At 42.6% G+C, this 15,305-nt stretch overlaps 1 protein-coding gene across 5 annotated transcripts in view; it reads left to right on the top strand.

Moving 5' to 3' along the window:
- LOC140191759 (R3H domain-containing protein 2) overlaps positions 1-15,305 on the top strand; it is a 274,246-nt gene that overhangs the window by 12,387 nt on the left and 246,554 nt on the right. The window contains exon 2 of one of the 5 annotated variants that reach the window (XM_072249472.1): positions 14,358-14,536. The exons of the other annotated variants lie outside the window; for them this stretch is intronic. The gene's annotated coding sequence lies outside the window, so the exon portion shown is untranslated. The remainder of the gene's footprint in view (positions 1-14,357; positions 14,537-15,305) is intronic. 5 annotated transcript variants of the gene reach the window in all.

A 15,305-nucleotide genomic window follows, 5' to 3' on the forward strand; every position in this document is an offset into this window, starting at 1 on the left:
TTCCAGGGTGGACTGAACACTATGAAATCATCCAAGTACACCAGTACCTCAAGTAAGTTCATGTCCCCCAACAGTCTTCTCCATGACATGTTGGAAAGTAGCTGGTGTTCCTGATGTGTCCAGGAGCATTCTTTCAAACTGAAAATTCAAGTGGACATATGAATACTGTCTTCTCTTTGTCAGCTTCACTCATGGGTATCTGATAACCCACTCCTTAAGTCCAAAACACTGAAGCATTTTGTTCCACTCAGGCAGGCCAGTACATCCTTGATCTGCACAACAGTCTACTGGTCAGGGCCTGTATGCTGGTTCAGTGTCCAATAGTCAACACACGTTTGTACCTTCCTATTCTTCCTTACCACCACTTGGGGAACGCATAGGGACTCCTGGACTCAGTGATGATCCCAGCTTCCTTCAGTTTCAGCAGATGCTGACGAACATCCTTCACCTCTGCTGGAAATAATCGTTGAAACCTTTCTCTGAAAGTGGTGTCCTCTGTCACCTGGATGGTGTGGCGAGTACTCTTGGAACAACCTACATCAAACTCGTCAGTAGAAAAATCATCTTTGAACTTTAACATCTTTTCCATCAGTCTCCTTTTCCAACCCCCAGGTACCAGGGTGTCACCAAAGCTGAACGACTTGGCTATCAACTTTCCTGATCCAGTAGATTATCTCCCTCCTGATTTTCTCACAGGAAAACTAGACATTACAGTCACTGGAAAAAGATGTGCCATCGGCATCCCCAGCCTGAGGGTGACCTCTGTCTCTGAGGTGTTCCTAACAGTCACTGTCATCCTGTTTACCTGTACAGCTCACTGTTTCTGCAGTTCAGGCATGACAGTACCCCAGCAGGTAAGCATGACTTCGCTTTTTGGTCTTCCAGAGCATCCACCAGGAAGGCCTAAGCATCAGGCATTCTGGGAAATTTGGGTTTCCCTTCCCTCTATTTCCCCAGGCCGTAATATGCTGGGTTTGGCCTAGGATAGTCTTGCACTTTCTCAAAAACAGCTCTGAACACTGGGTGAATGGACAAGGTTTTTAGAAAACTTTCCAATTCTCTCCATGTAGGTTCCCACAAGCTTCCTCACAATAGGAGTATTTGTTCCCACAGGAATTGAAGCTTCATCCTTCTCAACCAGGTTCGGACAGACTAACACTAGTGTATCAAGCGCCTCAGCTATGCCAACATCTGCCTACGAAGACTCCAGCTTCAACAACAAGTAGCCATCATATGGGTAGTCATCAGTTACTAAGACCCCAAAGCTCTAGAGCACTGAGTGGTGCCAATGGTAAATGCGTCAAACACCAGTTGTAGAAGGATCTGTACAGCAGGGTAACCTGAGAACCTGTATCAAGTATGGTTCTATCATAAATACCCTCGATCCGTAGGGATATGGAGCTTGGTCCCATTAAGCCTTCAGGAATAGGGTTTTGCTCTGTGGAGTGTTCCTTGATACATTGATTGGTTCCCCCGAGACGCCAGGCAGTTGTCTTGATCTCTCCAAGGTTTCCCTACTTCCCCTTTTGTTTAAGTAACTATTGGTTCACTTTCCGAAGGTTTTCCTGTCCTTCACACTCACACTTAAAATGTCCTTCCTCACCATGGTTATAACAGACAATACCAGTTGCTTCCCTTTTCAAGGGACCCCGTTCAGTAGCAGCCCTCTGCTTAGTACGTCCTATCAGTGGGTCCAGCTACCTATTGGCTTTGTCATGCTTGGTGTCAACACCCACCGCTATCAGCCGAGATACCTCAGCTCTAAAATCTTTGACGAAATACTGTAAAGCTCCAGCCTGTGTGACATCAGGGGTTGCTTCAGCAACTGGGGCTACTGCCCTGCTAACGGAGGCCTCCTGTTCCTCCGTTGCATTTTCCTTCTGGCTTATTTCTCTGATCAGCTCAACAAACGAGGGAGGGGGCACGTCCTACGAGATATTTGGAGGCTTAAAGCAATCACGTAAAGTGACTGCGCGCTTAGCCACTTGGTCCAGCCTTAATTGATTCACATCAGCCAGTTGAATGGCACCTTTACGCCGCAAGTAAAGCAGCTGTCTCTCTAGTTGAAAAATGTAGGCAGAAAGTTTCTTCCCTTTCTCCTGAGCCATGTGTCAAAATGTGTTCGACTCTCTACCAGTCACTGACTTTTTACATTATTGGAGTTCTGCCACTCATCCAGCATCTGATTCACCCAAGTCTCATATTCATCCTCCCCCTTGAGGGTGGGCTTCACTCCCGAGAATATTCTCAGCCTACGATAACTTTGACTCTCCGCCAATCCACTTTGCCATTTATCCACCAGGGATGTAATCATCGATACCAACTCCGAATTTTCACCCCTTGCTGAAGGACTCATTAGGCTGTCCACATCAAACAACTCCTTACCCTCATTCCTCAGCTATGGGAGACTCTGCTTCCAATTTGACACCCTCACCTACACTCCCCTCTTCTTTGAAAGTATGGATGGCTCATAGCCCCGCCTCTCTGGGTATTCCAAGTGTAATAGGCAGATCCACTCCTGTCACGTCATTGCTAATCTGAACTAAAATGACATCTTTGCTTGCCGTTTGGTCAAACTGCCTTTCCATGATAGTGACTTTCCCTAATACTTTAATGGTACTTAAAACTCTAATCAACAATTCATCTGAGCTGCGGATATCCACCCTGTTCAGAACACAAACCTTTGTTACAAGTAATCTCTTTGAATTGCACCAACGGTTAATCCTTCTGCATCCATAATCACGTACCTTAATCACTTTCCCGGTCAATAGTTTAACACAGGTTTAAACACACAAATCATTTAATCAATTCTTAGAGCAATTATACAGTATTCAGTGAATCCAATCTTGGACGATAGCCCCCACAATGAAACCCCTTTTTACCGGGTGTCTCTAGAGTTGTCCCTCGCTAACAGCCACCAGACTCAGTGGTAAGAAAACCTTTTACAGACTGTGTACGTCTATGGTTGATATGACTTTGTCCCACCAAACTTGGGAAGTTGGGATGTTTTACCAACCTGAACCCCGATCTGTGTGAATATTGTGTAATTGCTGCCCCCATGCAATCACCCGTTGGCAAGAAATAACATACCATACACTACATACAATTATGAAGAAAGTATATTTATGAATGTTAACTAAACCGTTATGAAAGATGAAAGAAAAAAAAAAGGGTCCGTCATAATTAAAACAAATGTGCACAAGATTGGAGCTCAGATCTTCCAAAATCTGATGTGTCCAATGGCTCCAACTCCTATTCACCGATCACTGGTAGGATTTCTTCTCTTGGATTCCATCGAATTGTGCATTCCCATTGGATCAAATTTTGTGGCCGGTTCTCAAGAGCTTCTTCTCTCTCCTATCTCCCGCTGAAAAGACTGACCCACCCCAGTGTCCATCACAAAAAAAATCTCTCTGCCTAGTGTTCTCTAGAACCTTCTCCCAATTCCACCATCCTGATTGGATGACACTACTTTCCTAATCATGAACATCATAACCCCTTGCCTTTAACAGTAACCCAAACACTACTGGCAGAACACACTGCTTCTACAGAAAGCCATTCAGTGGAATACCCTAGAACATTAGTAGTATAATCTTAACCAGGGCATTACATATATTTATTCTTTCTTGATATAATGCAACTGGCTAAATACTTGTTTCTGTGAAGATGATTTTAAATGCTTCAACCTGCTTTTCACCACTCATGTTGGGTTTCATGAATGGGGCTGCCAGAACAGGGTTTTAAATCCATATCTTTTAAGGTATCATTATCTTGTGTCCATCCACCAAAATTGTAGATCTTTCCATTGGCAGGCATCATGGTATTGGTTCACTTGGTGAATGATAGCAGGATTGGTGATCAGAAAGACTTGATGGTTGCCAAATGGCTGATCTTGCTGTGGTCATACAAGCATGGTGGAGAATATCTTTAGTGTGAAGGCATGACCTAGTTATTTGAACTGCAGTGGTCACTACTACTACTACTACTACCACTACTACTACTACTACCACCACTACTACTACTACTACTACTACTACTACGGATAAATGCTTCTTCCTGATGTCCCCAGCTTCTTAGATGTCAGTTTCGGCCAATTCTGTTGACACTGTGATATCTCAAAGGAAGAGACCATTGGATCAGGCAACATCTACACTGATCCAGTGCATAAGATTTATGGTCCAGAACAATGTTCCCTCTAATTTGTAATGACCAGTTGTGCCAAAATCTTGTGCTGTGCAATTTTTTGCCCAGTGACAACAACGTGTGCACCCTGAATTTTATGTATAGGGGTATTCGGTTTAACAGCTAGCAAAACACCAATAAGTAACTTTGATCTCCTCTGAGTTTGATCATTTTTGTTCTTGTTCACCTGAACTCTCACAAAACATGCATAACAGGCCTGTAGCAGGTAATGAAGGATTTTCTTGCTGGAGCTTTTGCACACAGTCCATAGGTGACTTGCTTGCTAAATGACACTTATAAAAAGTCAAGTTTCCAAACATCACTCCACTTTTTCCCACTTGCAAATTCTCCAGCAACTTTTGCATCGCAACAATGCATTCAAGTAATACCAATTTCTGTACTGTACTTAAATATTTCTCGTAGCTGCGCATTCCTGACCTCATGAGCTTTTGGTGAAGCAGTTTCTACTGTTTCATGAAGCCATTCTGCTTTAAATGAGTTGGCAGTTCTTTTGTACTTCATGCCCTTTGCTTCTTTGGAATTCCACACAGTGAATCAATAATTTCTTCAATAGAAACAGTAAAAATAAGCCAGTTCTAAAATCTGCAGTTCCAAGTTGTCAACACCGTCTGCATCAGAAACTGGAAAAAGAAATGTGATTGTGTACAATCATGACATATACAGTGGCATGCAAAAGTTTGGGCACACTGGTCAAAATTTCTGTTACTGTGAATAGTTAAGTGAGTAGAAGATGAGCTGAGCTCCAAAAGTCATAAAGTTGAAGATGAAACATTCTTTTCAACATTTTAAGCAAAATGTAGTAGTAGGTGTATTATTTTTGTTTTGTACAATTTCAGAGTGGGGAAAAAACAAAAGGAGCACCACGCAAAAGTTTGGGCACCCCAAGAGATTTGAGCTCTCAGATAACTTTACCAAGGTCTCAGACCTTAATTAGCTTGTGAGGGCTATGGCTTGTTCACAGTCATCATTAGGAAAGGCCAGGTGATGCAAATTTCAAAGCTTTATAAATACCCTGACTCCTCAAACCTTGTCCCAACAATCAGCAGCCATGGGCTCCTCTAAGCAGCTGCCTAGCACTCTGAAAATTAAAATAAATGATGCCCACAAAGCAGGAGAAGGGTATAAGAAGTTAGCAAAGCGTTTTCAGGTAGCCGTTTCCTCAGTTTGTAATGTAATTAAGAAATGGCAGTTAACAGGAATGGTGGAGGTCAAGTTGAGGTCTGGAAGACCAAGAAAACCTTTCGATAGAACTGCTGTTAGGATTGCTAGAAAGGCAAATGAAAACCCCTGTTTAACTGCAAAAGACCCTCAGGAAGATTTAGCAGACTCTGTGGAGTGGTGGTGCACTGTTCTACTGTGCAGTGACACCTGCACAAATATGACCTTCATGGAAGAGTCATCAGAAGAAAACCTTTCCTGCGTCCTCACTGCAAAATTCAGCTTCAGAAGTTTGCAAAAGAACATCTAAACAAGCCTGATGCACTTTGGAAACAAGTCTTGTGGACTGATGAAATTAAAATAGAACTTTTTGGCTGCAATGAGCAAAGGTATGTTTGGAGAAAAAAGGGTGCAGAATTTTATGAAAAGAACCCCTCTCCAACTGTTAAGCACGGGGGTGAATCGATCATGCTTTGGGCTTGTGTTGCAGCCAGTGGCATGGGGAACATTTCACTGGTAGAGGGAAGAATGAATTCAATTAAATACCAGCAAACTCTGGAAGCAAACATCACACCGTCTGTAAAAAAAAAAGCTGAAGATGAAAAGAGGATGGCTTCCACAATAGGATAATGATCCTAAACACACCTCAAAATCCACAGTGGACTACCTCAAGAGGCGCAAGCTGAAGGTTTTGCCATGGCCCTCACAGTCCACCGACCTAAACATCATCGAAGATCTGTGGCTAGACCTCAAAAGAGCAGTGCATGCAAGACGGCCCAAGAGTCTCACAGAGCTAGAAGCCTTTTGCAAGGAAGAATGGGCGAAAATCCCCCAAACAAGAATTGAAAGACTCTTAGCTGGCTACAGAAAGAGTTTACAAGCTGTGATTCTTGCCAAAGGGGGTGTTACTAAGTACTGACCATGCAGGGTGCCCAAACTTTTGCTTCGGGCCCTTTTCCTTATTTGTTATTTTGAAACTGTAAAAGATGGAAATAAAAATGTAATCTTGCTTGAAATATTAAAGAAATGTGTCATCTTTAACTTTATACCTTTGGAAATCAGGTCAACTTTTACTCACTTAGCTATTCACAGTAACAGAAATTTTGACCAGGGGTGCCCAAACTTTTGCATGCCACTGTACATATCAACGAAGTAGAGGGTGACAACCTTTTAAGCGCAGTTTCCGCTGTCCCACCTTGTTTACAATCAAATTCCAGTTCTTACTTGGAGCTAAGTCTTTGTCTTTGTTGAAATTCTTTTCCTCTAGTTTTACTCCACCAGGCAGTCCCAAAAGCTATTGGTGTAGCACGGTAGCTTTGTGCCATCAAAGTCAATCCTATGGCCATTGCGAATGTAATATTCTGCTATTGCCACTTTCTCTGAGTCCCAGGTCATCTTTGACCCGCATAAACTGTGATTTTTGAGCTTCCTTATAGGTTAGTGGATGGTATTAATCCAGTATTTTTTCAGTGTCCTGGCGATCCTTCCAGAAACCATGGAAATGTAGGGAAGTCAGGCGGTAGCAATGGTTTCCTGTTCGTTGGTTAGGTCTCCTGGTTTTTCCTTTGGCCCTTCTAAGGGCTTGATTGATTTCCTTCATCTTGTAGCTATTCTGTAGGAGCATCATGCGTAATCGTCTCGTGGAGACACTCTGGGTCTGATTACGCACAATGTTCCTACAGAATAGTATAGCTGCTGGGATGCCTTCTTTGTGATTACATCAATGTGTTGGGCCGAGGAAAGATCCTCTGAGATGTTGATGCCCAGGAACAATAATTGTTGTTGAGTCTTCATTTAATTATCATTAACTCTGAGAATATGGTGAGAAGTCTTGAACTGTGGTGTACTCTTGTGGTCTTGTTCTCAGGTAAGGTATGTTGCTTGGAGGTGTCTTTTGTTTGCCAGTCAAGGCTTAAAGCCTAAGTTGTCTTATTACTAACTTGAAAGTTGTTTCCTTGGTGGGGAGAGACTGAATTAACATGACACCTTGTAGATGCATGGTTTCAAGATCATGTGGTTTGAACTGGGGAATTCAGCTGTGGCATGTTTATTAATCAAGTCTAAGTGCTCCTGATTTGCTCAAGCCTGACATGCTAGTGAGTAGACTTATCACCGAGGACTAGGATATTTTAAAACAACACTGTAACCTGGTGCCCTAACGGAATGGTTATCTTTGTTGGGCAAACAGTGAGGATATTTGAGTAGCATATCTTAACTGATTTCAACTTTCTTCATTGGGAGGTTCAAAAGCCAGTGACGGCACACGAAGGAGCTAAGGGCTGGAAAACAGCTGCAGAAAGGACTAGGTTTGCAGCTGAAAACCAGAGCATAGTTTTGATTGGGAACTGGGGGTTTGGAACATGGCTGGAATTGTGGGAATCACTTCAGAGATGAACTTGAGAACTTTTATGTGTTTTATTTTAAACTTGGTGTTCTTGTAACCTTGGCTTCAATTTAAAGTAGATATTGAACAATTATCCATTAGTTCTGAAGATTAGCCCCATTCCAGTGGGAAATTGAGATGCAACGCTGCAGTAAGAAGGATTAAGAAAGCATTAGGGTGGCCACACACCCTTGTTTGACAGTGGTTTTCACAAAGATTGCTTCTGTTGTAGACTTGCTGATTAGTATCATGGCTTGCACTTGTTATTCAACCTCTACTAACCAGAACTCATGATGAGACTCTGGAAAATGTCAAACACTTTCCAATTGTGGAAATAATGGGAAGTCAAGGCTACAGACGTAGCACAAAATTCCCAGAGTTATCATTGAACAAAGAGTAACATTTGCCACCCTGCAGTCCTCTGGCACTACTCCTGTGGCCAGAGTGATTCCTGCCCTCGAGTATGCTTCTGAGGCCTGCACTACATACAGCAGGCATCTTAATGTACTGGAAAAATATTACCCATGTCAATGATGAAGGCGCAGGTCAGCTGGTGGTGCAGTGAGATCAGCGCCAGGCTTGAGAACAGCGGTTCCTGTGTTCGATCCAGTGACAGACTGCCCCTGTGCGTGCTCTCCATCTGCACCAGGTTGATGTCAAGCTAGCAACTCGGCCTCGTAAAATGATACTGTGAGATGTCTGTGCGAGGAGTGGCGCCCCACACAGCCTTTCGAACTGCGCCTTGTAAGGTATGAAAATGCTCGACGCTGGCCTCTCGGGTCTGAGTCGACATCATCATCATCACACCCATGTCAAAACCCTTCAATTCTCTGCAAGTTTAAGCAAACCCAAATTTAAGCAGTACCCTCTCCCAGGCCAACAGCCGATTAGGCCCTGGTAAATTCAGTTTCATGCATGAAGCAGGCGTGCTCTTCGAAGCTCCCTCCTTGGAAGAGATTACCTGGTGGACTGAGATGGGGTCAACAACATGATTTAGAGGTTCCTGGAAGTGCATTGTTGCCACTGAACCTTGTGAATCTCCAGCCCATAACTGCTCAAAGTGGAGAAGGATCATTGGTCCAGACCTTGAAGTCATGCATTAGGAGGACACACAAGCCCAACATAAATAGCTGAAGGAGCACACTACCCACCCACTCCTTGCTTTGTCAGCGTGTTTCACCTCATCTGTGGAAGCAATTCATTTCTTAGCAGGCAGAGAAAGGAGAGAGATCATCATTGAGACTCCTGTGATTTATTATGTAGGGACTGCATTTTTATTGTTGAAGGAAGGGTGGTGTGGGTTGGAAAAGGACTGTTGTTTCTTCAATGTTTCGTGTGTATCCCAGCACTTAAGTGAAGGAGTCAATAGCAAGTTTGAGCTTGGCTTCTGCTCTACCTATGTACTGCTGCTCGATAAATGAAGTTGGGGTAATCTTTACCCTGGGTTGATAAAGGAGATCAGAACAAAAATGATATACGATTATGGTGCTCTGAGATTCCTGGTTGGCTCCCGAGGTCATAGAGGTACTTCCAACATGTATCCATGTTTAGAACTTTGGAAAGGATTCCATCTGATCCAGAGACCTTTGCCTTCAGCTATTGATTGGCCTTTAGAACCTCTTGCCACACTACATGAGAATCAAGTTATACATGGAATAATTGAGGACATAGATAGTTGAAGGATCTGTTCTTTTGATTAACTTTACTTCCGAGGGAAATGTGCTGTAACAAGAACGTTGAAAAGAAGATTGGTGGGATGAAGCAGCTTTGTTGTCCTCAGTCTGTACTAGCATTGTCTTAGTGGTGGAACTGTGAGTTAGGTTCCTGGCATGTATGCCATTTTGGAACAGGGATAGAGTGATACAAATTCCTCAGGACATCCGTATTGCATCTCTGTTAACATTTAATGTGTACTGTCAATTTAAACTCTACTATACCTAATCATTTATTTCTGGCAGTCAAAAGTGTGTGGGCGGTTAAGGCCACACACAGTAGTTGATGCTGTTCTCTCCAGTTTTCTTGAATTTGTCAAGTGGAAGGAATTGCATACTTTGTACCTCTTGAAGGATAGAATCCACATTGGTACTCTGGGAGTGTTCTTCCGTCACTGGCAGCATGTGCATGACTTACTTGAACTCTATTGTCGTCTTGTAGACAACCCTTCAACTTGCAGTCAACGGGAGTTGCAAAATGTTCATTTGTTCTGAAGTCCAGCAGAATCAGCATCTGTAAGAAGCTCTTGACTTCACAACCAGAAAAAAACAAATCTAGTTTGTTGAGAAGGGCCAGGCAATTCATAGTAAATGTGGTATTCTTGGACTTCAGGCACACTGTGTCTGAATGAAAGGAGTGTTGGAGATCCATTAACCACAGCATCATGGATTCTTCAGTAGCTGAGACTTCTATGGCTCAAACACAGAGGATCTACCCTGCTGACAGTCAAGAACTGAGGAGCCCTTCTCATGCACAGCCTGTCAAAACTTTGAAGAACTTTTAAACTGAGAATATCTATGTCCTTGACTATTCCACATACAACTTGATTCTAACGAAGTGTGGCAAGAGGTTATAAAGGCCATTCAACAGTTGAAAGCAAAGGTCTGTGGATCAGACAAAATCCCTTCCGAAGTTCTAAACATGGATATGAGTTGGAAGTATTTCTATGACCCTGAGAGCCGACCAGCAATCTCAGAAGCACCATAATTGTACACTTTCAACATAGGAGAAAAGTTTGATTATGGTAAATAGATTTTTATGAACAAGATTTCAAGTTCTTTAAACTAAGTCAGAGTTAAATCAAGGAAGTATTTCAGACCCACCATATCCAAGGTCAAATATTTGATTGAAAGTGTCATGGCATGTGTGAGATTAAGATGTTCATGTTCAAAAATGATTCAGGCATGTTTGTTACAATGTCTATTGTTGAGAATTCAGGAGGAGAGATTAAGGCCAGAAATAAAAATGTTTTAGAAGTCCTTGAGCAGCTTGCAGAGATAGAAAACTAACTGTTCTGAAAGTAGATTAGCATTTGACGGGAACAGCAATTGTGATTCTTGATCAGCATCTTGCAAATAAAAAGAACAATAATTGTGATCTAGATAAAGGAATATCTGAGTTACAGGAGGTAAGATCGGTGGCAATCCAGGCAGGTATAGTAATTAGAGGAGACCCTAATTACTTTGAAGTCCATCCGTTATGTTATAGAGCAGAGGCATGCACTGATGACGCCTGATAGACTTCAAAGGATTTCCTAATTTAAAGATTGTTGAGAGGTTGGTAAGGACAGGAAGCACGACCACCAGTCCCTTCTGCACCCCATTTTATCACTTGCAGTTTTGGTAGCCGAAACCTGGGTAGATGATGTGTCGAAATTAGACGTGCAGGAAGAGCAGTTCAGTGCCTCATAAGCTGCTTGGCTACCCTGAAACTGGGAAAGTCGGAAGAGTACTAGCAGGTAAGCAAGGCAGGAGCATGTCTATGATTCTTCCTCTCGTGAAGGTGTTGTTATCTTTGAAATCTTGAGGATTCCTAACATGGCAAAGAAAATAGACTGATATGAATTCCATATGTTTGCAGGCTTACTTTATTATACAAATGCTGTAAGTGGGTTTTAGAATATTCTGTTTTTCAATCTTAAAGTTCAAATCATAGTCGTACTTTATTGATCCCGGGGGAAATTGGTTTTCGTTATGGTTGCACCATAAATAATAAATAGTAATAGAACAATAAATAGTTAAATAGTATTATGTAATTTATGCCAGTAAATTATGAAGTAAGTCCAGGACCAGCCTATCGGCTCAGGGTGTCTGACCCTCCAAGGGAGGAATTGTAAAGTTTGATGGCCACAGGCAGGAATGACTTCCTATGACGCTCTGTGTTGTATCTCGGTGGAATGTGTCTCTGGCTGAATGTACTCCTGTGCCCACCCAGTACATTATGTAGTGGATGGGAGACATTGACTCAGATGGCATGCAACTTGGACAGCATCCTCTTTTCAGACACCACCGTGAGAGAGTCCAGTTCCATCCCCACAACATCACCGGCCTTACGAATGAGTTTGTTGATTCTGTTGGTGTCTGCTACCCTCAGCCTGCTGCTCCAACAGGATTATAATTCTCCCAAAAGTTTCTGATTTGCATGTAGCCTGTCAGTAACAATATTGATGAACAGTGTCTGTTTCAACATGTTGCCTAGCTTTACTTCATCTAAACCTCTGTTGATCCCTTCACTGTAAATTCTTAGACTCGAACACCCAGAACTGGGTGAACTGAAACACTTTTAATTAATTATTGGGAGGACTGAAGCTATCTTCTTTGGTACACACTGCAAACTCTGATGTCATCCTTTTCTGGCACCTGACTTAAACAGAACCAGATTTTTGAACCAAGTTGTTTTTTACTCCAAGTTGAGTCTTGGATAGCATATTTACTAATGCTGCCTATTTATTAAACCCACCTGACCACATCTGCTTAGACACTCATCTCTAAACTTTGTTAGCTCTAGACTTGAGTATTATAGTACATTCCCAGTTAGCCACCACTTTTCTACTTATTAGGTACTCTATTGCCTCAGACCAAGTCCTGTTCACTCATCATCTCTGGGTGTATTGCTTTCCAATGATCTTGCTCCTTGTATTTGTAATCCTCTCCTTCCCTAAAGCCCTCCAAATTAATCTGTTTCTGTGAAATCTTGGTTTCTTTTGTATCTTCCATTGGTGGTCATGGGCTATCTAAGCATCCCTCCTATTGAATTTCTAGTTCTCGTTGAGTTGTAGAAATATGACACAAAAGGAAGTTATTTAGACCATATGTGCATGCTAACCCAAAAAATATTTTTAGCTCGTCTTAGTTTCCAGGTCTTTGTCCGTAAAGCATGTAGATCACAGCGGTTCATTGCTGAGCCAATTTTTTATATATGGTGAGGCCTTCTGCATCCAGAATTCTTTTAGTCAGTGAGTTCTAGACACCACCTGCATCAGCTTTTCCTTGAACATATCCCCTTCCAGAACTTAGGGGCACAAGTGCAGGATCGGGAGGGCACCAGTATAGAGCTGAGACAAGGTGAAGTTTCTTTATATAATGGATTGCAAATCTTTGGAGTGATATACCTTGGCTGTGGGTACTCTATCGAGTGTTTTCAAGGTTAAGGTTGATAGGTTTTTTTGATGTTGTGGAGAATCAAGAAGATATTTGGTGGCCAAGTGAACTTGAGGTCTTAGTCATGACATGCTACAGATGCTGAAAATCTTGAGCAACACACGCAAAATGCTGGAGGCAGCATCTATGAAGGGGAATAAATGTCTTTGCCCGAAATGCTGACTGTTTATTCCCCTCCATAGATGCTGCTTGTCCTGCTGCATCTATGGGGAGGGGGGGGGGAATAAACATTTTGTGTGTTTCTAGAGGTCTTGTGTCATTCATAATCTTCAAAGTTCAAAGTAAATTTATTATCAAAGTATATATATGTTAACTCTACCCTGAGATTAATTTTCTTGTGAAAATTCACAGCAAATAACAAAGATACAAAACAGAATTGAAAAACTGCACACAACAAAGATGGACAAACAACCAATTTACAAAAGGCAACAAATTGTGCAAATACAAAAGAGAAAAAAGTTCACAAAAATAATTAGTAATAAACATTGAGAACATGAGTTGTAGGGTCCTTGAAAGTGAGTCCTTAGGTAGTGAAATCAGGTCAGTATTGGGGCAAATAAAGTTATTCACTCTGATTCCAGGAGCCTGATGGTTGAGGGGTAATAACTGTTCCTGAACTGGGTGGAGTGGTACCTAAGGCTTCTTTTCCTCCTTCCTAATGGCAGCATTTTGAAGACAGCATGGCCTGGGTGGTGGGGGTCATTTCCTGCGACAGTGCTCCTTGTAGACGTGCTCAATGGTGGGGAGGGCTTTTCCATTTAAGGGCATTGGTGTTTCCATACCAGGATGTGATGCAACCAGTCCGTATACTCTCCACCTTGCATCTATAGAAGTCTGGCAAAGTTTTAGATGACGTGCTGAATCTGCACAAATTTCTAAGAAAGTAGAGTCGAACTGTGCCTTTTTTGTAATGGCACTTACATGTTGGACCAAAGACAGACCCTCCAAAATTATAATGCTGAGGAATTTATTACTGGCCCCCTCCACTTCTGAACTCCCTATGATGACTGGCTTATGGACATCTGGTTTCCTCCTGTGACCAATAATCAGCTTTGGTTTTGCTAATGTGTGAGAGGTTGTTGTTGTGGCACCATTCAGCCAGATTTTCAGTCTTCCTCCTATATGCTAATTTGTGACCACTTTTGATTTGGCCAATAACAGTGATGTCGTCAGCAAACCTAAATATGGCATTGGAGCTGGACTTGGCCTCTCAGTCATAAGTATAAAGTGAGTAGAGTAAGAGGTAAGCGCAAACGGTGGTTCACCTGTTTTGGTGGTGATGTTGTTGCCAATGTGAACTGACTGAGGTCTACAAGTAAGGAAACCTAGAGTTCAGTTGCAGGAGGAGGTATTGTGGCCTAAGTCTTGGAGCTTTTTGATTATTTTTGAGGGGTTGATGGTGTTGAATGCAGAGCTGTAGTCATGAAGAGCATCCTGATGTATATATCTTCACTGTCCAGATGTTCCAAGGTTGAGTGAAGAACCAATGAACTGGCATCTGCTGTTGACCTGTTGTGACACAAGGCAAATTGGAATGGATCCAAGTGGTACCTCAGCCAGAAGTTGATATGCTTCATCACCAACCTCTTAAAGCACTTCATCACAGTGGGTGTAAGTGCACTGGATGATAGTCATTGAGGTAGGTTACCATGTTCTTCTTGGGCACTGATATAATTGAAGCCGGCTTGAGTCAGGTGGGTACCTCAGACTGCTGAAGTGGGAGGTTAAAGATGTCAGTAAACACTCCAGCCAGTTGATTGGCACAGTACACGGCAAGGTACACTGTCTGGGCCAGATGCTCTCACTCTCTTGAAGGATGCTCTCACATCGGCCTTAGAGATTGAAATCTCAAATTCATTGTGTGCTGTGGGAGTTCATGAAGGTGTCTCCATGTTCTGTCGGTCAAAGCAAGCGTAAAAGGCATTGAGCTCATTTAGGAGTGAAATCTTGTCATGTATGTCACTTAGTTTGACCTTGCAGGAGGTGATGGCCTTCAAGCCTTGCAGAGCTGTTGAGCCGCCTTCTGCGATTCCAGTTTGCTCTAGAATTGCCACTTCACGTGTGAGATGGTTTACTGGAGGTCGAACTTGGACCTCTTGTATTTTTCTTGATTGCTGGACCTGAATGCTACTGAACACCCCCTATCTCCGCCCCCACCCTCGACACACTGTCTACTAACATCTTTTATATACCCGATTTCCATGGCTATCTCGACTATACCTCTTCCCACCTTGTCTCCTGTAAAATGCCATTTCCTTTTCTCACTACTTTTGTCTCTGCCACATCTGTTCCCAGGATGAGGCTTTCTTTTCCAGCACATTAGAACTGTCCTCTTCCTTCAAATAACAAGGTTTCCTTTCCTTCACCATTGATGCTGCCCTCACCCACGTCTCCTCTATTCCCTGAAC

Source organism: Mobula birostris, chromosome X (genome assembly GCF_030028105.1).
Source record: "Mobula birostris isolate sMobBir1 chromosome X, sMobBir1.hap1, whole genome shotgun sequence".
Classification (NCBI taxonomy): Eukaryota; Metazoa; Chordata; class Chondrichthyes; order Myliobatiformes; family Myliobatidae; genus Mobula; species Mobula birostris.